Source organism: Sarcophilus harrisii, chromosome 2 (assembly GCF_902635505.1).
Source record: "Sarcophilus harrisii chromosome 2, mSarHar1.11, whole genome shotgun sequence".
NCBI classification, from domain to species: Eukaryota; Metazoa; Chordata; class Mammalia; order Dasyuromorphia; family Dasyuridae; genus Sarcophilus; species Sarcophilus harrisii.
In genome coordinates, this window is record NC_045427.1 from 461005730 (window position 1) to 461033569 (window position 27840).

The 27840-nt window shown below is 34.9% G+C and overlaps 1 long non-coding RNA gene across 1 annotated transcript in view; it reads left to right on the forward strand.

Moving 5' to 3' along the window:
* Window positions 1–1111: 1111 nt before the first annotated feature.
* The window catches only part of LOC116421167, a 164740-nt gene continuing 138011 nt past the window's right edge, over window positions 1112–27840 (forward strand). The window contains exon 1 of the long non-coding RNA XR_004231470.1: window positions 1112–1152. This is a non-coding gene — a long non-coding RNA (uncharacterized LOC116421167). The remainder of the gene's footprint in view (window positions 1153–27840) is intronic.

The following is a 27840-nucleotide window of genomic DNA, read 5'->3' on the forward strand; positions in this document are numbered from 1 at the left end:
AATGAATGGAAGGAGAAAAAAATTGGAGCTTATCTCAGAGCTGCATTCAGAAGAGGAATTGGTTATAGGAACAAAACTGAATCCTAGGCACAATATTACCCAGACTATTGTGGTGTAATGCCGGAGAAACTGAGCAATATAGACATTAAAGAGTATTTAATAATTTATTAAATGGAGAGACATACTGGGATCTATGTTTGATCCCAGGGCTGAATGAGACCATCATCTCCAAGAATCCAGCCAACCATCAGAGTTCTCAATGACATATATACATGTGGCTCAGATGCAGGGGGTAGACCCAGGCAGGGGCAGAGTCAGGGTACTGAGAGCAGGCACGGGACTCTGACAGGGTAGAGTGAGCCACTGGAGATGAGATGACATAATCAGGGACATGGGGAGAGGCATCTTGATGAGATAGTATCTGATATTCTAATAGCTTGGGATTGGGAGAGGCATTCTGATATTCTATCAAGTATTCTGATAAAGAGGGAGGGGAGGTTTTGCAGAACTGAAGAGGCAGGACTAAGTCAGGATAATTAGGGAAACTGAGTCAGAACAATAAAAGAGAATTGTGGCATACCAGTGGGAAGTTGGTTTCAAGTCCTGCCTCAGATATTTACAAACTATGTGACTATGGGTCAGACATATTTTATTTTATGTTTTATAACCTCTCTAATCTTTCATTTTTTTCATGTATAAAGTGAAAATGATAATATCTGCAGTACTGACCTCACAGGATTGCTGCGAAGTTCAAAAATACTTAATATATAGCATATGTCAAAGATCTTAGTGCAGTTTTAATCTTTAATAGTTTAAAACTATTTAAACTTTCAGTGTCTAAAACTGCAATAAGATTTTTGGGATACCCTGTGTATAAAGCAGTGTGACTCTAAAAGTGTGATTAAAAATCCCAGATGTTGCTGCTGATACTTACTGCTGATACTGCTGCCACTACAACTATCGCTACTATTATTGCTACAACAACTGCAATTACAATTCCAACAGCAGCAGCAGCAGCAATAGCTCCTCTTCCTTCTCCTCCATTATTTCAGAAGCTGGAATGTAAACCGTCACCTAGATACTCAGGATTCCATTCTAAGGAGTACTCCAAGCTTATCAGGAAGATTATGAGTCAAGCTTTGCTTTGCACTGGTAAGGAATAAGATTTCTGTCTGAATTCTAAGTAGGGACAGTTTCACCATTATAATCAACCCCAAATTTTCAACTTGACCCTTTAAGACCCTCCATGATCATCATAGAACATTAGTGGAAAGTACCATTCCAACCCCTTTATTATCCAGATAAGAAACCTAAGGGACTTATAGAAAATGACTTGCCAATGGTCACATCACTAATAAGTGTCAGAACAAGGACCATGATTTAGTCCAGTCTTTCTATCCTTTTCTCCCATTGTTCTGCCTAAATACCTGATGCTCCAACCAAATGAGATTAACCCCTAATCTTGTCTTGTTGTATGTGTCTGAAAACAATGGGCATATAAACTTGGATTCAATTCTGAAATGTATTTATTCAATAGATGGTTTGTAAACATTTGTAAAGGGAGGTAGTGATCACAAAGAGTAACATTGTTTTACCAGGAGCAGCTCACAATGAAATATCTTCTTTATTCATTGGACTGATTGGTAAATCAGAGGGATATCATAGACAAAATTCTTAATAAAACTGTCTTTCTACTTTCATTTTTGATTGGAGGAGAGGTGTAGGCTAGAATAGAAGAGATAATAGATAGAATTGGAACCAGATCTGGCTTATCAAATATCTCATATTCTTTCTGCATAATGTAGAACTAATTTTCACTGAAGAGAAGTGAACAGATGATCTAATTCTCACTAAATTGGGAAGGGCACAATGTCCAACTTTTCTTGGGACTCTTTCCTTCTTTCTTTTTTGCTTTAATCTTCCAGTGAAGGCCTTATTTATATTTTCCACCTTAAGATAAACCATGTCATTTATTGTTATCTTTTTTGATATCTTTTGTTTTTCTATTACATTCATTTCCAATGTATCCCTTCCCTCAATAGAAAGCTATCTTTTATAACAAAGAATTAAAAGGAAATAAAATTGGGGAAAGATAGTTCATTAAAACTAATCAACCCATTAACAGAGTGACACTATATGCAATTATTATATGTCTATAACCTTCCATTTTTGCAAAGTGAACATAGAGGCACAATTTCTCCTGTTCCTTGCTTTTTGGCTTAAAGACCAAACAAGCATTATTATTACACAATATTTAGTTTCACTTCATTTTGTTTGTTTTTGTTATGTGTAAGACTTATAGTCAGGAAAACCTGAATTTAAATCCTGTCTCAGGCAATTGCTAGCTGTTGTGACCCTAAGCAAATCACTTAACCAATCTGTACATCCATTTCCTCATGTATTAAATGGAAGTAACAAAACACCTACTTCATAGGGTTATCGTGAGAGACAAATCAAATTTTACATATATTTGTGTTTATGTATAAAACATTTTGCAAATATTAATGCAAACATTAAAGCAATATAAAGTGTATATAAAAGACAATTGCTTTTGTTTATATTGTAATAATTATATATTGTTTCTGTTTATTTTATTTTGTTCAGTATATATATCTATATCTATATCTATATATATATATATATATATATACATATTCCAATACCTCTTTATACTCTTCCTAGTTATTATTTCTTACTCTACAGTAATATTATGTTATATTCACAAACCACATATTGTTAACCATTTTCCAATCCATGGATGACTATTTGGGTTTCCAGTTTTTGATATCACAAACAGTGTTGCTATAAAAATTTTGGTATATATAGAACCTATTTTTGGTCTCTTTGGTATATTTTAGCTCTTTTCTTAGCATAATTTCACATTCTTGGGGGCACTTTTATTTTCAGAGAATAGTCCTAGAGAGAATGTCTTAATACGGATGAACGTGGTATCTAAAGCTGTAATTTTTTTTTTTTCATTAGAACACAATAGAATGAGTAGGTGGTGGAGACAAGGGAGAAAAGAAAGTAGAAAGGAAGAGACCTTTAAGATCTACCATATAGATGACTGCCTAATTCTTTTCAGTTTTGAGCTTCAATTCAAGTGTATATCAGGCACCTAGAAATGTAGGAAATATGTCAGAGTCCATTTCCAGGACAAAAAGAGCTTTGCAGACAAATTATACAATCCAGTCAATACCAGCACAATAAATCTTTTATTTGGGATGTTTAAGAGAAGGGTGTATGGCTAAAAAGCCTTGTCCAAGGGAGCATTACAGCAGAGGAAAGGATCTCAGAAAAAAGTAGTGGGGCAGCCCAGCAGCCTGCTGAACTCTGAGCCTGGGACTGATACCTTCAAAAAGACACTGGGAAAGGATACAATCAGGATGCTACAAGGGCATTTTAATCATTTCATGATGATTTTTCAAGAGGTTTCTTTTAGGTCTTCGTACATGAAATTTTCAGTTCGTTCTGAGAATTCTGGGTTCATGTTTTAGCTATTTATTTATTTACTTATCCAGTTCTGACACTTAATTTATATTGAGGTATTTCACAGGGAGAAAAGGAATACCACTCTGGTAGATCTGATTGGTTCTATACTCCTGAAATCACAGGTAGGGAATTGCCAATCAGGCAGTGTTCCAACCAAAGCACACAGCAGACAGAGGTCAACAGCTAGTAAATATATGAGGCAGAATAGCCTCTCCACTCTGCTATGGGGATGAGTTCACTAGGCTATGTTATCTGCGCAGATCATTAGTGAGAATTCTGTTCATCCTCTCCTTCCCTTCTGATCTCATAATTTTTCAGTCAGTCAATGAGTATTTATTACTTAAACATGATAATCTGAAGAAGTATTACAAGGACACTCTCAAGGTTACTCCAAAGAACTTTGGAATCAATTACATCATATGAATGATGCTGGCAAAGTAATGCCCAGAATGGGCTTTATTGGCAGAGCAGAATTTCAGTAATTCAAAAGAAATGGTAGATGCCCCAAGTTATAGACATTTTCATCCCAAATGTTCATAGGGACTATTTGTTCTCAACCTGTGCTAAAATATTCCAAGCTCATACTAGGCTGGTCAGCCACAGTTGAGCACAATATATCTTGAGTTCAATATAATGATGCAATTTTGGTTATCTTTTATTATTATTATTTTTTTTACTTCTACATGACACATTTATTTAACCAGTCTTATTAAAAAAGTAAAGTTTTCCATATTAATAATTTTGTACATGAAGACTCAAAGAAAAAAAGAAAGAAAAAAGAATGAAAGAAAGAAAAAAATGAAAGAAAGGAAGGGAGCAAGGAAGTAGGAAGGAAGGAAGCAAAAGAAAGTGAAAAATAACATGCTTTAGTCTGTATTCAAACAATATTAGTTCTTTCTATGAAGGTGGATAGTATGTTTCATCTTTACTCTTTTGAGGTTGTCTTGCATTATTATATTGCAGAGAATAGCCAAGCCATTTACACTTCATTGAACAATATTTCTGTTACTGTGTATGACATTTTCTTAGTTCTGTTCACTTCATTATGCAGTGGTTTATATAAGTATTTCCAGGTTTTTCTGAAATCATCCTGCTTGTCATTGTTTATAGCACAATAATATTCCATTACAATCATATACCACAGCTTATTTAAACATTCCCCAATTAATGAACATCCATTTGATTTCAAATTCTAAATCACAACAAAAAGAACTGCTATAAATATTTTTGAATAAATAAGTCCTCCCCTCTTTTTTTTTATATCTTTGGGATACAGACCAAGCAGTGGTATTACTGGATCAAAGGAAATGCACAATTTTGTAGTCCTTTGGGTATAGTTCCCAACTATTCTCCAAAATGGTTGAATCAGTTAACAACTCCACCAAGTGGTGCATTATTAATGTCCTACTTTTCTCACATCCCTTCCAATATCCAACATTTTCCCTTTTTGTCACATTAATCATTCTGATAGGTGTGAGGTGGTACCACAGAGTTGTGTGAATTTGTATTTCTTTAATAGTAATTTAGAACATTATTTTTTCATACAACTATAGAAAGTTTTAGTTTCTTTGTCTGAGAAATGCCTATTTGCATCCTTTGGCCATTTATCAACTGGGGAATGATTTGTATTGTTATAAATTTAACTCAGTTGTGTATATACTTGAGAAATTTTCACTCAGTTTTCTGCTTTTCTTATACTTTTGGTTGTATTGGTTTTTTCTTGTGCAAAATCTTTAAAATTTTACATAATCAAAAAGTATATTTTATATTTTGTAATATTCTCTATATCTTCTTTGGTTTTAAATTCTTCAGTTATTCATACATCTGACAGATAAACTATTTCACACTTTCAATTATGGGATCACCCCTTATATGTATACCATGTATCCATTTTGACCTTATCTTGGTAGAGAGTGTAAGATGTTCGGCCAGTTTTTCACATACTATTTTCTGGTTTGCCCAGAAGTTTTTATGAAATAATGAGTTTTTGTTCCAAAAGCTTGGATCTTTGAATTTATCACATATTAGAATATTATGGTCATTTACCATAATGTAATTTTTATATAATCTATTCCACTGATCTACCACTCTATTTCTTTCTTTCTTTTTTTTTTTTTTAAATTAATAACTGTTTATTGACAGAACCCATTCCAGGGTAATTTTTTACAACATTATCCCTTGCACTCACTTCTGTTCCTTTTTTCCCCTCCCTTCCTCCACCTCCTCCCTCAGATAGCAAGCAGTACTATACAAGTTAAATAGGTCACGGTATATCTTAGATACAATATATGTGTGCATAAGAGAACAGTTCTCTTGTTGCACAGGGAGAATTGGATTCAGAAGGTAGAAATAACCCGGAACACCACTCTATTTCTTAGCCAGTGCCAGTTTGCTTTGATGATATTACAGTTTTATAATACAGTTTGAGATCTGGTATGACTAGTCCCCCTTCTTTTGCAGTTTTTTAAATTGATTTCCTTTATATTTTTGAGCTTTTGTTCTTTCAGATGAATTTTGCTATTTTTTAGCTCTATAAAATAATTTTTGATTAATTGGTATAGCACTGAATAAATATATTAATTTATTTAAAATTGTAATTTTTATTTCATTGGCTAGGCTTACCCATGAACAATTAATATTTTTATAATTGTTTAGATCTGAATTTATTTGTGTGAATAGTGTTTTATAGTTATATTCAAATAATTCCTGGGCTTGTCTTGGCAAGTAGAATCCCAAGTATTTTTTATTGTCTATATCTATTTTAAATGGAATTTCTCTTTCTAATTCTTGTTGCTGGAATTTTTTGGTAATATTTGGAAATGCTGATGAGTTATGTGGATTTATTTTGCATCCTCCAACTTTACTAAAATCATTAATAATTTAACAATTATATATAGAATATGGTTTTTAGTGGAACCTCTAGTGTTTTCTATATATAACTTCATCATCCTACAGAGAGTGATAATTGTGTTTCCTCATTGTTCTAATTCCTTTCATTTCTTTTTCTTATTGCTATAGATAACATTCCTACTACAATAGCAAATAATAGAAGTAATTATGGACATCCTTGCTTCACCCACAATTGTGCTGGGAAGGCTTCTAGTTTATCTCCTTTCCGGATAATAATGCTTGCTGATGGTTTTGGGTGAATATTACTTGTCATTTTAAGGAAAGTTCCATTTATTCTATGTTCTTTAATGTTTTTAATAGAAATGGGTGCTTTATTTTGTCAAAGACTTTTTCTGTTCTCCAAGGATGGGACACTACTGCTAAATTGCTATGGAAACAGGGTCTCTCTCTGCTGGCAAGCCCCAAAAATGGCATCCCTCTGTGAGCCAGCCCTGAGACAGGACTTCATACTAGACAGCAATGGGATTAAGGCCTTGACTGCTCACTTGCCTAGGTGACTGCTAGTTTGCAAGAGGATAAGGTCTTGCTGCATTAGCCCCTTGCTTTGAGGCTAGATGCTATTGCTTTCACTGCTCTTGGAACCTCAACTACCCTTTCACTGTTGTAAGATAAAACTTTTTCTGCTTCTTCTGTGCTCCGATATCAATTCTGAGGCAGTTTTACAGTTGTTTGCAGGGGAATTTGAGAAGTTTTCCTTACTCCACCATCTTGATCCATTTTGGTCCTCTTTGAGAACAAAGGGCAATGACCAACCAAACATTTATAAAGCATCTACTATTTATGAAGCACTGTCCAGCACTTAGTACAGTGCTTGGTACATAATAGATGTTTAATAAATATTTGGTTGGTTGTTTTCTTCTGTGAGGAAGACAATTGATGACCTTTGTCTACCTTTGCAAATCATGCAGGATGAGCAGGGAAAAAAATCTTCCTGGATATTTATGAGGTATATACAATTAGACTTTTTAACAGTCTGTCTCATGACTCGGGGCTTTTCCCCTGATTCTCCAATGCCATAGGAATTCCTTCCTTCTCTGTCTCAGTCTCCTGGCTTCCCTGACCTTCTTCAAGTTCCACCTTCTATAGGAAGTTTTTTCTGATTTCTCTTAATGCTAATGCCTTCCTTCTATTGAGTTTCTTTAACTTTGCTATATATAGTTTTATTTTATGGTTATTTTCAAGTTGATTCTCCACCATCCTTGAAAACAGGGACCATCTTCTGCCTTTCTGCCACCAATTGTCTTCATTATTTTTTATGTGAAACAGAGAAACCATTTTTCCTTAGTTCAATTGCCTCTCTAAATGTACTGTTATCATTTTTTTTTTAATGATGAGATGCAATTCTTTCGAACATCACTTCTTATTGCCGTAATCAAAGATCTTAAAATGGGTTTATGTAACAGCACTGGTTCTTGGAAAAAAGTTAATCATTCAATTAAAACTTCTTTACGATTATACCTTCTTTTCTATTCAGTGTTACTAAGGGACAATATGTTACAAGAGATTTTTCTGTTTTCTGGTTAAATATTGGATTGTTGTTTCATTGAATAACTATGATGTATTCCTTTCACACACACTTCCCACTTGTCAAATTATTTCACTGGCCTTGGCTGTCAGTGCCCTGGGAAGTCTAGAAGCAAATATGAATATTGGGTTTAAGTTAAGCAGGCTCTGAACTCTGATATTTTGCTTCAAAAAAGATATCAGAAGCCCTGGTGCCATTATATAAGATTCTTCTAACACATGACTTTATGACTGCTTCAGAGGAAACCTGGCTAGGATATACAATGAAGCTAGCCTCCTGCTGGTTCTTTGGCTTCAAAAGGAAGTAGCTGAGTTCCCAATAGACTAGGGATAAAATCAGAATAATCAAGGCTTAGGAAACGCCAGATGTGAGATTTATAGCCCTAACCTAAGACTGAGGACTAGAGGCCAGGTCATTTGTGTTCTTCACCTACTTTATTTGAAGGTGGGAGGGAGGAAGCATTATAAAACATATATTTTTGGTCCAAGTGCATTGCATTATTTTCTTTCTTCTACTATAGTATCTCATCCCTCTGCCAATTACCTGTTAAGAAAAATTTTTAAACAGTCATTTTGACAGGATTTTGAGTTCTAAAATTTTCTTTTTCCCTCTTCTTCCTTCCTAAAATGGCAGGCAATTTGATTTTGGTTATACATGTATTATCGTGTAAAGTATATTTCCATAAAAGTCAAGTTTTGGAAAGAGAAACAGACCAAAAAATAAGACATGAAAAAAAAATGGAAAAAAGTATGCTTCGATCGTCAGAGTCCATCAATTCTTTATCTGGATATAAAAACCATTTTCCTTTGTAAGTCCTTGGTATTTGTCTTAGATCACAATATTGAGAAGACTTGAGTCATTCATAGTTGATCATCATACAACGTTGTTGATACTGTGTACAATGTTTTTCTGGTTCTGCTCTTTGCATCACTTTGCATCAGTTCATACAATTCTTTCCTGTTTTTTTTTTTTTGGGGGGGGGTGGTAGGGAATATGCTTGTTTGTCATTTCTTATTGCACAATAGTATTCCATCACATTCATATACCATAGATTGTTCAGTCATTCCCCAATTGATGGACATCACCTCAATTTCAAATATTTTGTCACCACCACAAAAGAGCTGCTATAAATATTTTTTTTGCACATGTGGGCCCTTTCCCTTTCTTTATGATCTATTTGGGATATAGACTGACTAATGGTATTGTTGGATCAAAGGATATGTTCAGTTTGGTTGCCCTTTGGTCATAATTCCAAATCATTTTCTAGAATAGTTGTATCAGTTCACAACTCCCTCAATAATTTATTAGTATCCCAATTTATCCACATCCTCTCCAATTTATCATTTTCCTTATTTGTCCCATTAGCCAATCTGATAGGTATGAGATGACGCCTTAAAGCTGATTTAATTTGAACTTTTTAAATCAACTGTGATTTAGAGTGCTTCTTCACATACTTACAGATAGCTTTGATTTCTTCATCTGAAAACTGCCTATCTATATGACCATTTATTTGTCAATTGGGGAATGGCTTTTATTCTTATAAATTTGACTCTGTTTTCTATGTATTTGAGAAATGAGGTCTTTAACAGAGATAGTTGCTCTACAAATTGTTTATCAGCTTTCTTCTCTTTCTAATCTTGGTTGAATTGGTTTTGTTTGTGCAAAAGCTTTTTAATTTCATATAACAAAAATTGTCTATTTTACATTCCATAATGCTCTCTACCTCTTGTTTGTTCATGAATCCTTCTCTTGTCCATAGACATATCACTTCATTGACTATGTTACCTTTCAGCAAGATGTAGTTTCCTTCCTTATTTCTTTTAATATGTTTTTGTTTTTGCTTTGTCTGAAATCAGGATTACTATACCTGCTCATTTTTTTTTTTTTAACTTCAGCTGACCTTTTACTTTTACTTTGTATGTATTTCTCTACTTCATGTGTTTCTTATAAAAAACATATTGTGGGATTTTGGGATTTCATCCACTCTACTATCCACTTCTATTTCATGGGATTGTTCATCTCATTCACATTTAGTTATGACTGCTATCTGTGTATTACCCTCCATCTGTTTTTCTTCCTGTTTGACTTCTCTATCGTTTCATTTTTTCCCTTCTCACCAGTGCTTTGCTTCCCTCTATCACCTTCCCTGGTCTGTCCTCTCTTTTGTTAGTCCCCGCATGCCTTTACTTAATCTCCTGCCCTCCTGCTTTCCTGTTGGGTAAGATAGATTTCTATATTCACCTGATCATGCATATTATTCCCTCTTTGAACCAATGTTGTTGACAGAAAGGTTCAGACGATGCCCATTGCCTACCTTCTCATTTTTCCCTTTATTGCAATAGGTTTCTGAGTGTGAAATAATTTAATCTATTCTACTTTTCCCTTCCTTCTGCACCCTGTGCATTCCTCTTTCTCCTTCTTTACTTGTTTTTAATGTCATTTTTCTCAAATTAGTCACATAACCATACTTTCTGTTTATCTGTATTCCTTCTAGCTGATAATAAGCATCATTTTTCCAAGACACAGGAAGTCTTGGAAGTCAAACCCATATTTGACATTTGATTTGGATGTTCCTCAGTCCAGAGATATATCATTTCTGGATGAGTCATATTTACTCTTCAATTTAATGAGCTACTTTGTATATGTAAAGCAGGGGTCCTCAAACTAAGGCCCGTAGGCCAGATGCAGCAGCTGAGGACTTTTATCCCCCTCACCCAGGGCCATGAAATTTCTTTATTTAAAGGCCCACAAAACAAAGGTTTTGTTTTTACTATAGTCCGGCCCTCCAACAGTCTGAGGGACAGTGAACTGGCCCCCTATTTAAAAAGTTTGAGGACCCCTGAAAGGATCAGGGAAAGGAAGGAAAAAAAAATCATTGTGGGCTAGAGGCTCTCAGGAAGGTTTTGTGAAAGGAGGAGAAGCCTTGGATCATAGAGTATTATAGAACACAGAATGTTCTCAAACTAATATTCTATTAAGCAACCTACTCCATTCCATGAATGTGCTAGATCCTAAGAATTAAAAAACAAAAATGAAACAGCCCCCACCCTCAAAGATCTTATATTCTATCAATTCAGAATTTTGTTTGGAGTAGGTTTTATTTAATATATCATTATTGCTACTCCATCAAAGTTCTCCACTGTTTCATCATAGTATGTGGTGACCTGAAATTTTGTAGGTTATGCCAGAAGGTACAAGTTTTGGCAGGATCCTAGCAAGTTGAAAAAATTTCAAATACAACCAATATAGAGATGATATGTCTCTTGCCTAAGGACCACCCCAGATCAGGTGTCAAACCTGGGTTTGACTTGTGATTTTGCCATTTGCTTAGTCTTAGTTTCTTCCTCTGAAAAAGGGATTGGGGGAGATATTATAATAATACCCATCCCATTGGGCCCATAACATAGTTTTAAAATTTAAATGAGATAATGGATGCAAAATACACATTACAAACAGAAACATTGCACAAATATATAGGATAAGCTACACTCAAGAATGTTCCAGTTGGTGAACTTGGATCAGACCTTTCTCAGAAATTTACTAAATGTAAAGCAGCCCCAAGATATTTCTCTTTCCAATTATACCCATCTCTTTCCAACTCACTGTTTAAACATAAACAAATTCCTTTCCCCACCAGAGCCTCAGTTTCTTCATTTACAAAGTTGGACTTTGTATTGGACTGAACAATTCCTAAGGGTTCTTTCAGTCCTAATAAACCTAATGGTATGGTTTTCTATCACCTTTTCCTGGGTTCCCGCACCTCACTGTTACTTAGTTCTTTTTAAATTACATTTTTCATCTGAGTTCTATTTCTGGCCCTAATTTTGTTCCTCAGGTGAGTCATATGATTCCCTCTTAGATCTCAGTTTCCTTATCTGTAAAATAAAAAATCGAACTGGAAAAATCTCTCAGCATCATTCCAGTTCTGTAACAGCATGTGGTTCTCTATAAAATTTTCCCAATTCTCCAAGTCCACTGTGTTTCATGGCTCTTTTAAACCAAGATGTATTTCATAGTTTCTATAGCTGGAAAACTTTTTCCAGTTCTTATTTTTTTTTTAAAAGCAAGAACATGTTAGATAGTGAGTGAAAAGCATCCTGTCCTTTGATATTGGATTTATGATTTAAAGATATTAATTCTGAATAGTCTTGGATCTGCTGACTCAAAAGCAAGGCAGACTGGACTGGCTCCCTTCCCCATAACTTGACATTGCTAATTAAGCTATTATTGGAAGCTTGTGGGAAATCACCCATCTACTGTGTTTGTAATTTGTTGGTCCATTTGATACCTCTTAGAAATAGCTTGGTGGCACAGTGGTTAAATCAGTGGGCCTGGCATCAGGAAGATCTAAGTTCAAATTTAGCCTCACTTAGTAGCAATGTGATCCTGGGCAAGCCATTTAAACTCTAAGACTCAGTTATGAAGATACCACTCTGATGGCAAAAAGCAAAGAGGAATTAAGAAATTTCTTGATGAAGGTGAAAGAGGAGTGTAAAAACTAGTTGGGAGCGCAATATAAAGAACTAAGATCTTGGCAAATGGTGCCATTACTTCCTGGCAAATAGAAGGAGAAGAAATAAAAGCAGTGTCAGATTTTATATTCTTGGGCAGAAAAATCACTGTAGATGGTAGCTGCAGTTATGATATTAAAAGATGCTTGCTCCTTGGAAGGAAAGTTATGGCAACTTTGGACAGCTTTTGCTTTTTGAAGCAAAGACATCACCTTGCCAACAAACGCTATAAAGTCAAAGACATATAGTCAAAGCTCTGATTTTCAATAGCAATGTATGGCAATGAGAGTTGGATTGTAAATAAAGATGAGTGCTACAAAATCAATACTTTTGAACTGTAATGCTGGAGAAGACTTTTGAGTCGCTTGGATAGTAAGGAGATCAAATCAGTCAATACTTAAAGAAATTAAAGTTTTTCACTGGAAGGTCAAATACTGAAGCTGAAGCTTAAATACATTGGCCACATAATGAGAACAAAGACTCACTGGAAAAGACCTTAATGGTGGGAAAGATTGAAGGCAAAAGGAAACAGGGATGGCAGAGGATAAGATAGATAAATAATATATTGGAAGCAATGAACATGAACTTGGACAAACTTTGAGAGATACTGGAGGATAGAAAGACCTGGCATGCTACTGTCCATGGGATTATAAAAAGAAGAAATTACTGAATAACTGAACAAGCTCCAATTTCCTCAACTGTAAAATGAGACATAACAGCATCTATCTTCTAGGGTTGTTGTAAATATCAAATGAGATAATATTTGTAAAGCATTTAGCATATATTAGGCACCATATAAAAGCTTATTCCCTTCTCTCTCTTCATTTTCCAGAGGGGTAGCATGGAAATTCCATTTTTGCAGGTCCTAAGTATCACTTTAGCCTCTTTCAATACCCAGCCATTCACAGAAATGCTCACAAAATTCACTAATCAGCTCACATTGAGTTTCTGTTCATTTCCCTTCTTTTGCCTGCTTTCTCCTGGGGATGGGAAGTAAGGGAAGCAGCTAATAATGGTGAAATCTGAGCCAGAATGCCTAAGTTGAAATCTTGACTTTTATACTTAATTCTTTTGTGACTTTGATAAGTTATTTTCTCCTCTTGTTGGCCCGTGTCCTAATTTGTAAAATGAGGTCATTGGCCGAGAATTCAGAGGTGTCAAACACTAAGTCCAGACCACATTTAATCAGCAACACTCCTGAGTGCAGTTTAAACCAGATTAAAATATATACATACATAACAAAGTCAATAAAAATACAATAAAACATAAACAGATCTACATTTTAAAACTAAGTCAAAATGCAGCCTTTAGAGCTCCTTATCTATGGATTAGTGATGGTATTTCTATTTGAGTTTGAAACCCCAGACTAGATGGTGTTTAAAGGTTTTTTACAGCCTTGGAATTTATTAAAGACATAGTCTGGGGATGGATGATGAAAGGTAAGAATGGAAGCAGTAAAATTCAATAATCTATATCTTAGGAACTAAGATACTTTTTATAAACTTTAAGTTTTATGAAATATGAACTTTTTATTTATTCTTTTAATAACATTCTCTAATACTTCATCATGACATAAAAGATGACTCTGGAATTTTAGAGGTTACACTTAAAAGATTCAGGTTCTGGCAGGTCTTAATAAGATGGAAATACTTTAAAAATATATGGCTCCTGTCTCAGCACCAGCCTTAGTTTAGAGAGGTTTACCATCAGGAAGGTTTCAAGGTGATGATTTCTTTTAGATAATAACAATTCTCATTCAATCTATCATATTTGAGAGGGGTTAGAATCCAAAATTGTGGAGCTTTGATCTACTGAAATATTATTATCTCATTCTTATCATCTTTTGTGATGAAGTTCAAATAAAAACAGTACAAGGACAAGAAACTATCCTGCTCTGATTCTTTTAAATAGACTGTTGTGGACAAATGAAAAAGTGGGTATAATAACTACTTATTGTAATTGAATAAAATTATTGTGATAGAAATTCATTTTCTGTATTATTGTTATTAATATTAATCAATAAACACAGTATAGGTTAGGAATATAATTCAATGATTTAAATTCATTAAGTATTTGTCAAAGGCATCTATATTGCTGTTCATCCTTCGTTTTTGAACAGGACCAATGACATCAAGGGGTAAACTTGACTTGGGAACAAATTGGATTTAAGTGAGACAGAGTTGCACAAAGCCTCACTGTTTCTTCCAGAATCATTTAAGAACAGTGGCCAGACAAATGTCAGGATGACTGACAATGATCAGGGATGCGGTGAATGACCTTGGTGTCTTCCATGTCTGATCAAACTCTAAGCTATCCATCATCAACCACCTTCATGGCCATTGGGAGAGGGGAAAATGTTCTCAGCAGAGGAAGTCTTTACATTGTTAGGATAGAAATCCTCTAACTAGCTAAAGGATTGGACGCCTATCTGTTACCCCCCCCCCCTTTTTTTTTTTGATTAAAGCTTTTTTTAAAAAAATTAATTAATTTTTTATTGAAGCTTTTTATTTACAAAGAACATGCATGCGTAATTTTTCCAACACTGACCCTTGCATAATCTTTTGTTGCAAATTTTCCTCTCCTTCACCCCACCCCTCCCCTAGCTGGCAGGTAGTTCAATACATGTTAAATATGTTGAAATACAAGCATATGAGAGAAGCTGGCTTGTGTGGAGATTCAAACTAAATAGATAAAGGGGTCTTTGTTTCTACCAACATGGGTATAAGGGATAGTGCTATCATGCATGGTAGAGAGCAACCCACAGGAAACTGAAAGCACAAGATTTTCTGTGAGAAACAAGTTAAAACTTGAGGATTAGAGACTTTGGACTTTGAATAGAGTTTGCAAAATCAAGAATAAGTCTCTTTCATATTACTTGTATTCCCTCTAGGCTTGACTTTTGCTCATTTAAAAAAATTTGATCCATTCATTTTATGGAGTAATTATAAAATGCTCCATTATTTTACTATTTTGAGAGATATAGGACAGTCACAAATAGTGGCCAAGCAATAGGCCAGGAGCCAGGACACCTGCATTCAAGTATCAGGTTTACCAAACATGAGAAAGTATTACTGTATGAAGCATTATATCAAGCTTGAGTTCAGTCTACAGAGCAAAATGACATAATAAAGATTGAATGAAAATAGAGATCATATGTTTTTCTCCCAATCCATTGGTTTTTTTAGTTCAAATATCTGTAATTCCTTTAAATATTTGAATGATTGTCATATTGAGAAAGTATTTGATTTATTCAATAAAGTTTCAAAAAACTTAATTATTATGAATGTATGAAAGATTCAGAATGTTCCCAAAATCTTAGTTCAGTTTTAACCTATTAAAACTTAAAAACAGCCTCAATATTTAATCTAGTAAAGCTTAAAAGTTATTAAAGCTAAAAACTGTATTAATACTTAAGCCATTAAAGCTTAAAATGCATTAAAGCTTTAAAAATTATACTAATATTTAAGTTAATAAAGCTTAGAGCTGCCCTTAGGTTTCTGAGACATTCTATATTGGACAAGAGGCTTTATTGTGTGTGTGTGTGTGTGCCAAATATGACAACAAATTTCTTAAAAATCAGAGCTGCATAAAAAAAGGCACCCTTGGAAGACAGTGTTTTCTTCATTACTGAAGGTTTTCATTTGGAGACTAGATGACCACTTGTTAGGGAACACAATAGAGATAATTCTGTTTCAAGTAAGTATTACACTAGATTATAATGAAATCCCTTCTAATACTGAAAAATATGTTCCATATATTCTCCAATGTAAATTATTTGTGTGAACCTGGGTAAGACAACTTTTTGTTCTAAATGAGGGAGCATCTATAACTCCAGAAATGCTTTCTCCTTTAAGAGCCTCTGCCAACATTCTCTAAACAAAATTCACCCACTCATATTTGCACACCTTTTTACAAGTCAGAAGGAATTTTTTCCTCATCTCATTAACTGTCTTTTCATTCAGATTTAATTTAGATTAGCAAGAAGAAAAGGTATTAAATGGTTGTCAGATAACCCAATTAGTGCCTTTAATAATTTAATTGGCCAGTTTATTTTCAAAGAGACTTAGCAAGAATGTTTGGAAAGAAAGGAGAGAGTTATTGTTGCAATGTTATCTCCTGGGATTTTTTCAGAATTGAAGAAGAGGTAGGGGAAAAAATGCTACATTGCACAAGTAGTAGGACTTGTAAATTAATAAGTAAGTAATAGTAGTAATAGGTCAGAGTAATTGTACTAGTAGTAGTAACAAACAAGATCAAGAAGTCAGAGCTGGGATGGAACACAGAGATCATCAAGTCCAATCTCCCCATTTTACAGGTAAGAAAAATAAGGCCAAAAAAGGGAAAATATCAATGTTGAAAAAATTATGAACTGATAAGCACTCCAATATATTGTTGCTGGAGCTGTGAAATTATACCATTTTGGGAAGTAATTTGGAAATATGCATATTTTTTGAATCAGAGACTCTATTGCTGAATTGATACCCCCATTAAAGCCATTGATAAGAAGAAAATACCTCTATACACCAAAATATTGCCCATCAATTGGAGAATGGCTAAATAAATTGTGGTGAACATAATGGGATATTGCTGTCTTGTAAGAAATGATATATATGAAGAAAACAAAAGCATGAAAAATTCTACATGAACTGATTCATAGTGAAGTAAGCAGGAAGTAAGGAAACAATACACATGATTACTAAACAATGGACAGAGAAAGAACAACTGCATCAAAAAACCAAAACTAAATGCAACAAAATTGTAAAGATCAATTAGGATTCAAATGAAGAGATATGAGAGGATATTCTCAACTTATCCTTTTATGGAGAGGTACCGCCACAAGTGTTAAACATTGCACTTTTTAAATTTTTTTTATTTTGTCAGTATATTAGTTATGCTGGTGTTTTTTTTTTTAATTCTTTCAGAAATACTATAGTTATATGTGACAGTCCTCTAGAAGGGAAAGGGACAAGGATACTGAGAATAGCTATGATGTAAGAAACAGAAGACATCAATGCATATTTATTTATTTGAGAGAGACAGAGAAACAGAGAAAGACAGACTGACAGAGACTAAGAGAGAAACAGAGGCAGAGAGACAAAGAGACAGAGAGTAACTTGCCTGAGGTCTCACAGTCAATAAGCATCAAAGGATTCAAGATCCATGTTTTCTGAATCCCTTCCCACTTTCCCAAATCTCTTCAAAGACTTGGACTTCCAATTAAATAAAATTTAATAGGGAATCAATGTAAAGGCAGGCACTGAGGTTTTGAAAATACACTTTATCTCTGAGGAATGTAGGTTAGAAAGTAGATGTTTTAAGAAAAAATTGGAGGGAGTTTAGTGTGCTAGCAGGTCATCATAAATCAACACTGAGACAAAAAATAGTCAAGAAAACAAACAAAATGAATGAGATTTTTGTTCTTCCACTTCCTAAGTGTGTGACTATAGCCTGACTTTCTATGGCCTTAGTTTTCCCAATAGGTAAAATTATTGGTAAGGATTAGATAATCTCTAAAATCCCTTTGAATTCTGTTTATGTTTTGGGGCTGCCTTAAGAAAAGCATTGTTTCCTTAATGAAGGAGGAAATTGCTCCATGATTGTGTTAGTCTCAACTCTGGGACACATTTTATGAAAAACATCAATAAGATAGATTGTAGTGTAGAAGTGTAGAAAAGGAGGATCAGAGGAATGAGATGACTCAAGAATATGCCATATGAGGATGTATGGTTGAAATTGGAGATGTTTAGTTTGCTGAAGAGAAGACCAAGGGGAATATGACAGTTTTCTTTATTTATCTGCAGAAATAATAATGATAAGTTTTTAAAGGCATAATTATGTTGCACTGATGCATATGTGTAGACACAAATCTTTCACTATCATAATAGCACAAAAGTCAAGGTGGTGGTGTTCATACATACCTAAATACAGAAAGGCAAGAATATGGACCCAAAAAGTAGAGAACAATGATCTTGACTCCTTTGTTTAACTTTTAATGTAATTTCATTTCATTTTCACAACAATGATAGCATTTCTTGGGAATGAAAGAACTTTGTAATATAAGATTTCTCTCTCTCTCTCTCTCTCTCTCTCTCTCTCTCTCTCTCTCTCTCTTTCTGTCTCTCTGTCTCTCTCTGTTTTGCACACTCCCTGAAATGAGTTTTGGGGGACACAGGATCTTGAATGTGGTCAAAAGGTAATTACATTTTTAACTCTAAGTCAGATGGTTGTTTGAGGTTAGAGACCTTGAATCAGCATCAGACACAAGCAGTTAAAAGAATAGACTTATTTTAGACCAGTGCACTTTAACTATCTTTTATTTGTTGCCTTATATACTTTAACTGTGTGTATTAGAGACATTGTATACCATGTGTGCATGGATAGGTTGAGGAGGGCAACATAAAAGTCATTTGTTTTAAACCGATGTGTCAGTCTGGCTGACAAGAGTATTTATATGGGGGAGAAATATGATTTTAAGTGAGTACTGATGTGATGATTTTTTAGGGGCGAGAAGAGCACATAACAGAGACATAATAGAAGAACACATAATAAACCTCAGATGCTACATAAAGTGAATGGGACTATCTCAAAGTAAAATGGGCTGCCTTGGGAAGTGAAGGGTTACTGATCATTGGAGGTCTTCAAGCAGATTTTCACTGATAATATTGTGGAGAGGATTCTTGAATGGGTATAGGTGATAATTAATAGGACCTATATATCTTTTATTTAGTTGCCATCCAAATCTGTTAGCTGGTATTGAATCTGATGGTCTCTTCATCATAGTTTTCCCATATAAAATATGGGAAGGAGGAAACTCTAGGACCCAGAATACAATACAGTTCTTCCTCCTTGCCCTTCATACCCACTGAGCTTGCAAATAACAGTCTCAACACTGATTGTTTGGCACAACACATAATGATTGTCTCACACAGACCACCAGGGTTCCAAACTCCTGATGTTCTTTCACACACTGATTCATGTGAATACACTCTACTTTTCTCAAATTTTTACTGAATCCTAGGACTAACATTCCTATCAACTTATGTGACAAACCTCCTTTCATAAACTCTGGGAGCTATTTAAGTTTTTTTTTCTTTCCACAATTCCTAATTGCAATACAGAGGTCAAATACAGCTTAAATAACCCATGAAAACATAGGTAACTATATCACATCACAGCCTTCAAGTCATAGTTATTCCACCTGTCAATTTAATAATTCTTAGAATCTAATACCTCTATTTTTTACCTTTCTGTGCTTTGTTTTTTACCCCATCCAGGTTAATCAATCAGAGCTCAAAATAAATAAACTAGCTTCACTAACCCCATAGAATGAAGCTAAATCTTTGTGTCTCCTGTCCTCTAGATTAAGTATCATAGAGTTAGGAATAGTGAAGGAATAACGTGTGGGGAATTACAATCTTTATGATCCCTAAAAGTCCATTCATTCACCATCTATTTATAAAACATCATATAACTATACATTGAGGGATCCATGATCTTCCTAACTTGGGTAATCCTCCCACCATGGTAGATCACAATTTCTTTATGATTTCTCATATTTAGAAATTCTCATCCTTGTCTTTTTCTTTTCCTTTTTTTAAAAATTTCCTTTTTTATTATGAATTTAACTAATATCAATAACTGTAGCTTTTCAATAAACAAGGAATTTTTGAATTATATGTAAACCTTTTGTTATGTTCTGTTTTTAATTTTATTTTTTTAGTACAGTATGATAGTAACCAAATTGCTCTACTGATTTGTGCCCTTTCTTTTGGCCTTCCTTCTGCTTTCTTTTACGAACTTTGTAAATGATTTTTTAAAAACATCGTTCACATAAGCCACACAAATAAAAGTTCTCATTTATGACCAATAACTATAATTAAACAAAACAAACACAATGCCTATTACTGTAAATATGTATATTCAGCATGCTGTCATCCATTGTCTCTCTGCCTAAAGGAGAGAAGTATGGTTCATCATCAGTTATGATTGATTGATCTCCCTTACATTATGATTGATCATAACATTTGTTAGAACTCTAAAGACTTGCAAAGTTGTTTTTCTTCATGTTATTGTTGACATAATGTAAATTGTTCTGGTTCTGCTCATTTCATTCTTCCTTACTCCAAGTCTTCTCAGATTTCTCAGGATTTGCATAATTTTCATTTTTTAAAGTATATTTATATTCCAGTATGTATTTATACCATAATTTGTCCTTGTCTTCTTCCTGAAAAATCTCCATAGAATATCTTCCTAATGAGCTGTAGGCTTTCTTCTGAGGTTTTCAGTATTTTTTGAAAATTAATGCAAATGAAGCATTCAATAAATATTTACTAAACACTTTACTATCTATTGAGCACTATGGTAGGTTCTTCAGATAAGGCTATCTTCCTATGCTTTTGCTACATGATTGATCAACACCTTTTTCCAGTCATACATTTTATTAATATCTTTTACATCACTTTAGGCTTATACATTATTGTTGAAAAATGGTGTATCTGTTGTCAATAGGATGCCCACTATTGCTCCTGGGTCACCCATAGTTTTGCCTTTTTAGAGATTCCATTACTTCTAGTCATATAAGTAATATCATGGGGATTATATTAGTATTGAAAAGATGGACTTTTACATCCACATGCAGCTTATGATCATTTACAGAATTGCACAATTTTCTAATTGCATCCCAGTGTAGTTTTCCATTCAATTCTGAGATCAAGCCATAGCCCATCTATGACAACCCACCTGTCAAAGATACATATACCAATGAACTAACTCAATGGGCAGATCATAAGCCAGGCAATATGCATGAGACACACACACACACACACACACACACACACACAGAGAGAGAGAGAGAGAGAGAGAGAGAGAGACAGAGAGACAGAGAGAGACAGAGACAGAGACAGAGACAGAGAGACAGAGAGAGAGAGAGAGACAGAGAGAGAGAGACAGAGAGAGAGAGAATAAGAGAGAGACAGAGACAGAGAGACAGAGACAGAGACACAGAGCCAGCGAAAGGGAGAGAGGGAGAGAGGTGGGGAAGAGAGGGGGAGAGGGAGAGGGAGGGGAGAGAGGAAGGAGAGAAGACAGAGAGGGAAAGGAAGAGGGAGAGGATGTTAGAGAGAGAGAGAAGGAGGGAGAGGGAGAAGAGAAAGGAAGAGGGAGAAGGGGAGACAGGGGGGGACAGAGAAGGAGAGGAAGGTGGAGGAGAGGGAAGGAGAGGGAGGAGGGAGAAGGAGAGAGGGTGAGAGAGAGATAATGTGTGTATGAGAGAGAGGAGGAGAGGGGGAGAGGAAGGGGGAAAGGAAAAGGGAAGGGGAGGGGGAGAAGTAGAGGTAAAGGGAAAGGGAGAGGGAGTTTTGCACAAGACTTTCTCCATGATGGTTCCTGTGTTGTGTCTTGATCTGACATAGATAATCAGAGGATAACTGAACTAAATGATCTCTTTGGTTCTTGTATGGTCTTATAACACATGCATGGAATACACATCTAGGAAAAAAGTGCTTTTATTTGGCATTACTGAGTCAAACTTGTAATCAATAAACATAGCTGGATGTTCTATTTTTTTTTTTTTTTATTCTTCTCAATCAATTGTGTAGACTATGAAAATGTGGAATGCTAAAGAATTGATTGCCTGGGGAGGAGGAAGTACACCTGTTCTCTTTTCATATTTTCATCAAGTGCACCTTTGACAGACATGTAGGCAATTTTTTCAAAGATCTTTTTAGAAATAAGAAGATAGTTACTGACATTTTCTTCATCTCCTTTTGGAGATTTATTATGCTAACCAGGAACTTCTTCAAACTTTTAGAATCAATTTAATTGACCTATTATGTATAAAGCACATGCTGGGAATACAAAGACAGAAATGAAATAAAGTCTGCTCTCAAGAAGCATGCATTTTATTATGGAAAACAATATGTATATGGAAAAGTAAATACAAAATATACAAACATATTTGTATATTTTGTACTACATAGTATACATATGTATATATTATATATGCATGTTATATGTATAATGTGTACATATAATAAAGTCAGAGAGGGGACAATATTAACAATTGGGATTATTAAGAAATGGCTTGAACAGAGAGCTAGGGAGCAATCGCTTAGTATAGACATACCTTGGAGATATGAGTTCAGTTGTAGACTGCCACATTAAAACAAATGTTGTAATAAGTTAAGTCATATTAATTTTTTTGAATTTCCAATTCATATAAAAGTTTTGCTTATACTATACTGTATTCTATTAAGTGTATAATAGCATTATATCTAAAAATTTACATACTTTAATTTAAAAATACAAATCATAATATTTTGTTGGTGGAGGATCTAGCATCAACTTAAAACAGACTGATGATTGTTCAGAATGGTAGTTGCTGAAGGTTGGGGTGGCTATGGCAAATTCTTAAAATAAGACTCCTCCAGACGCTTTTATCTCTTCCAGAGATAAAGCCACTTGTGGCTGTTAGGAGTTCATCTATGATAATGTCCTTCCTAGTTTAGGTTTACCTGAAAACAGTCATAAGACCTGGTTTGTATCTGCTGCTCCCTCGTTGTGTAACTTAAGTCCCTTCCCATTACTCTCTAAACTTTGGTTTCCCCATCTTAAAATGATGATGTTTGATCAAGAGGTAATCAAACTGCCAGTTCTTTAGCTCCCTTCCTGTTTTTACATTCCAGGATTTGTGACTTTAAGTTTGGACACTTTCCATTTTCCATGTTGCTTCTCCCATTATTCCTTTTAAACCTCAGGGCTGCTGGATAGCCAAACAATGGCTTGCCTGTTAATCTTCCTAGAAAGGCCTATTGCCAAAGTTCTTGAGGGCTTAATATCAGCTCAGTTCCACCTCTTCATTGGCACCTTTCTGTAGGAACAACTACAGGAAGGTAGTTCTTAATCCTCCTTCCTGGGAGGATTTTTGTGAAGCTGGACCTAGTGGACAAGCTGCAGGTTGTGTTTAGGCAGGTGTAACTTCACTTTTCTGTTTGAAATGCTACTGTGTTTTTCACTCCCATCATGTAACCATCCCCAACCCCAACTCCCAGATTCAATTTAGATTAGAAAGAACAAAGACAGAGTTTGTTTGCAATTGCTGCTCAGTTAAAAGCTACCATAATTCAGTTCTATTCCACATTCTCTCCAGGGACTGAGGGAGGTTTCCCTTCCACAATATTTTTCTAAGGAAATAGAAAAATGAACAACTTGAGACTTATCTCTGATTAAGTGACCAGCCATGACTTCAGACACCAATGCTAAGAATCAAGAATGCTTCTCACCTCCCGAAAAAGAAGTGATGGACTAAATAGGGAATGAGGTATCTGTTTTTGAATATGGTGAGTGTGAGAATTTGATTTGCTTGTCTCTGTATATTTATTACAGGGATTTTGTTTTGTTCTTTCAAATTGGTACTGGGATGGGGGTTGCAAGGAAAATAAAAATTAGTTGAAAGAAAAAACTTTAAAATAAAGATAACAACAACATTATCACCAAAAGAAATCTTACTGAAAAGGAGAGGTCAGGCTTCTCTCCATCCTCAGAACGCTAGTTTTTTTCCCCAGGGGAAATAGTCTTTTAATTCTTCTTGGATTGAAGGGCCAGACCATTCCACATATTGAGTTGTATAAATGACCCTTACTTTAAGCAGTCACAATATTTGAAAATCTATACCATCTACTTATTAAAAGAATTAATTTAATAAGGAAATGTCCTATTGTTTGTTTCTAAACTTCACTTAAGCTTTTAAATTTTTTAATAATTAAAAGTATTATGTCTTTATGCTTTGCAAAGTACTTTACAGTTATTATTTTATTTTATCCTGATAACAACCCTGGAAATTAGGTGCCATTATTATCCCAATTTAACAGATAAGAAAACCAAGGCAGTGAATTTCCCACAGTCACATAGTCTCTGAAGTTGGATTTGAACTCAGATTTTCCTTATACTAGATTCAGCTACTTTATCTACTGTGTCACCTAGCAGCCTCTATTCCTTATGGACACAGGATCATTTACATAGAAGTAAAAGGGAGCTCAGAAGTCAACTCAAATTTGCATTTTACAAATGAAGAGTCAGACCTGGAGAGTTTAAGTGATTTTTCTAAGGTCATACAAATAATAATAAATAATCTAGTTGGGATTAGAACGCAGGTCTTCTGCCTCCAACTGCTGTGCTCTCTCCACTGCAATCTGCTGACTCTCAATGTGACTTTTCTTGATGAGTAGTTGTTGTATTTTAGCTGATCAAATCCTCAGGTGCACTTTAGCCTGTTAATTCATCAACCTTCTAGATACCCAGGGACTCTACATTTCACCTCAGTCACATATAAAGATAATCATACCCTTGAGCTGACCATTAGTGCTATTTTACCTCCAGAATTCTGAACACTGAAATTTCTCCCTCTAATCACAACTTCCCATGTTCAATCTCCCTCTGCTTTATTCCTCCTAAAACTATCCTTTTTCTCTTTTGTGCATTCCATTAATTCTATCACTCTTTGTTCTCCAGCCAAGGGTCCTCAAACTACAGCCCGCGGGCCAGATGTGGCAGCTGAGGACAATTATCCCCCTCACTAGGGCTATGAAGTTTCTTTATTTAAAGGCCCACAAAACAAAGTTTTTGTTTTTACTATAGTAGGCCCTCCAATACTCTGAGGGACAGCGAACTGGCCCCCTATTTAAAAAGTCTGAGGACCCCTGTCAGAACCTAGTCCATTATCTTTGAAGACTTCACTTCCTTTCCATCAGGCTTAACCCCATGGTTAACCAATTCCAATCTTGCATTAATACCTATCCTGGAAGTCTTTGCCCTGCTGTCTTACTGCAAGTTACACTTCAACCAATCTCAAACTCATGTCTATCTTCTCCATTCTTACGCATGTAGTGTTGAATACTACTAGAGAAAGTCATGAAACCATTACAAATCTGTTACTTAAACCTCAATTGAGCTATTGATACAGGACAGAAATCTTTCTATCTTTCCCTGATTGACTTTATTATATGTTCCACCATGGATTATTATAAATCTTGCATTCTCTCCTCAAAGTTCCTGTTACTTCTTCCCCATGCCTTCTCAATAAGGAATATAACCTCATTCTTTACTAAGAAAATTGAAGTCATCTGTCACAAGTCCCTCTTCTATCTTAATGCAAATCTCAAGGCTTCTCTTTATCATTTCCCATTTTCTTTTTTGCTCTAAACTCTTTCTTTCTACCTGGATGCTTGTCTGGACTTCATGGTATTTAAAAACTCATCATCTTACAAAATGATTTAAACCCTGAAACTCAGACCCTTTATATGTTCTACTTTTGTGCCTACTCCTCTCTCTGCTTTGAGAGAGCAGAATGAAGACTCTTCCCATGTCTCCCATTTAAGGAGGATGTCCTGGGCATATATCTCATCATTACTCACCTTCTTTTTCATGTGTTTTCCTTTCTCATCCCCCTTTCAGCTTCTTTTTGATGTGTTTTTCCCCATTTGTTTGCATTGAAGGCAAAGAATGTCTTTTATTTTTCTTTGTATTACCAATGCTTAGCATAGTTCTTGGCATATGATCCCTTACTAAATGTTTATTCACTGAATGACTGATAAAGGCTCTTCTCCTTGTCAAGTACCTTCTATTTATAGTCTTGACTCCATTCCCTTCTTGATCTTGCCCCCTCCATAATTATCCCTCTATCATCTACAATTTGTCCAATCCATAGAATTATTCTCCCCACCATTATAAACATTCTCAATTCTAAACCAAACACAAAAGAAAAAAAAGTCTCTTAACCCTATAATATCCTTAAGTGACAACCTTATATCTTATCTCCTTTTCATAGTCAAATGTCTAGAGAAGATCATTTACTCAATTTGCCTTCATCCAACTCTTTCTTTCACTTCTCTTGTAGTTTTCGTTCCTCCCACTCACTGTGGTCATTTCCCAAGGCTATGAGCTAGACCCTTGTCTTTCTCTCTATATTCTCATTATATCTTGGAAGATCTCATTAGTTCCATGGATTCAACCATCTCACTGAAGATGGCTTCAGGAGAAATAAAATGTGTGTCTGGTGTGTATGTGTGATATCTATCTATCTATCTCCTCACTTTCCTAAACATGATAGTAACATAGTATATACCACCCATTCCCTGCTCAATATATTCAATTGAATGTATCATAGATTATATCATAGACTCTCAAAGTTAATTTGTCCAATATATTCAGAACTCATTACATTTACCCCATAATCTTTCATAGTTCCCTGTTACTGTGGAGGATACTGCCATCCTTCTATCCAGTTTTGCAGCCTTGGAGTCAGCTTTGATTCTTCCTTTCTCCCTCATCTCTCATATCTGATTTGTTACTAAATGTTGACAATTCTATCTTCATGATATACTTCACAACTGTACCCTTGTCTCCACTCAAATAGCTTCTATTCCACTACTGACCTTGAGCTTAAATTCAACATAATGAATGGTATATTAAACTAAGATACAAGAACACAAGTTGAAATCTGACTTTATATCCTTACTTTCTATGTGACTCTGAGAAAATTACTTATCTTTGGTCTGCCTCAGTTTGCTCATCTATAGAATGGAGATAATAATATTACCTACCTTTCAAGGTTGTTGAAATGATAAAATGGGATAATATTTGTAAAACACTTTGCAAACCCCAAAGAACTATACAATGCTAGCAATTACAAGTATTTTCATTATTGTCATAATTTTTCTTATTATAATTTCAATTCCTCACATCCTCACAGATTGTGAACCTAAAATAGAGGTCTGACTATGTTACTCCCTTACTAAAACAAATCCTTAGTAGCTCCCTATTTCCATTACAATATGATATAAGCCTCAGCCTGGTATTTGAAGCCCTCTACAATGTGGCTACCCCTTGCTCCCCATGATAACTTGCCATCCTTCATAAATTCTTTATTCCTGTCAAAGTGGCCTGAAAGCTGTTTCCCAGACATCCCATTCCATTTCTTGCTGCTGTCTCTCCTATTCCTGGAATGTGCCCCCTCCTCACTTTTGGCCCCAGCTTCCTCACAAACACACCCAGTTTGCCACTTCTACAAAGCCTTTTCTGACCTCTATTATTTTGAAATCATTTTGCATATTTTTTTTTATTTTTCCTTCTCTGTGTATGTTGCATCTCTCCAATAGAATTAAAGTTCTTTAGGAGCAAGTGCTTTTAAAATTTTGATTTTTAAAATTTTATCTGTGGCATTTAATAAATATTAGTTGAATTGGATGGAATTGTATCTATAGCATATCTTGTTTAAATGGGGTCTTTTACCCTCTTTTACATAATTAATTTAAAGACATGTTGGTAGATCTGGAAGAGATATCTTTTTTTGTTGTTGTTTCAGTCATTATCTGTCATCTCTAACTTTCTATTACCCCTTTTGGAGTT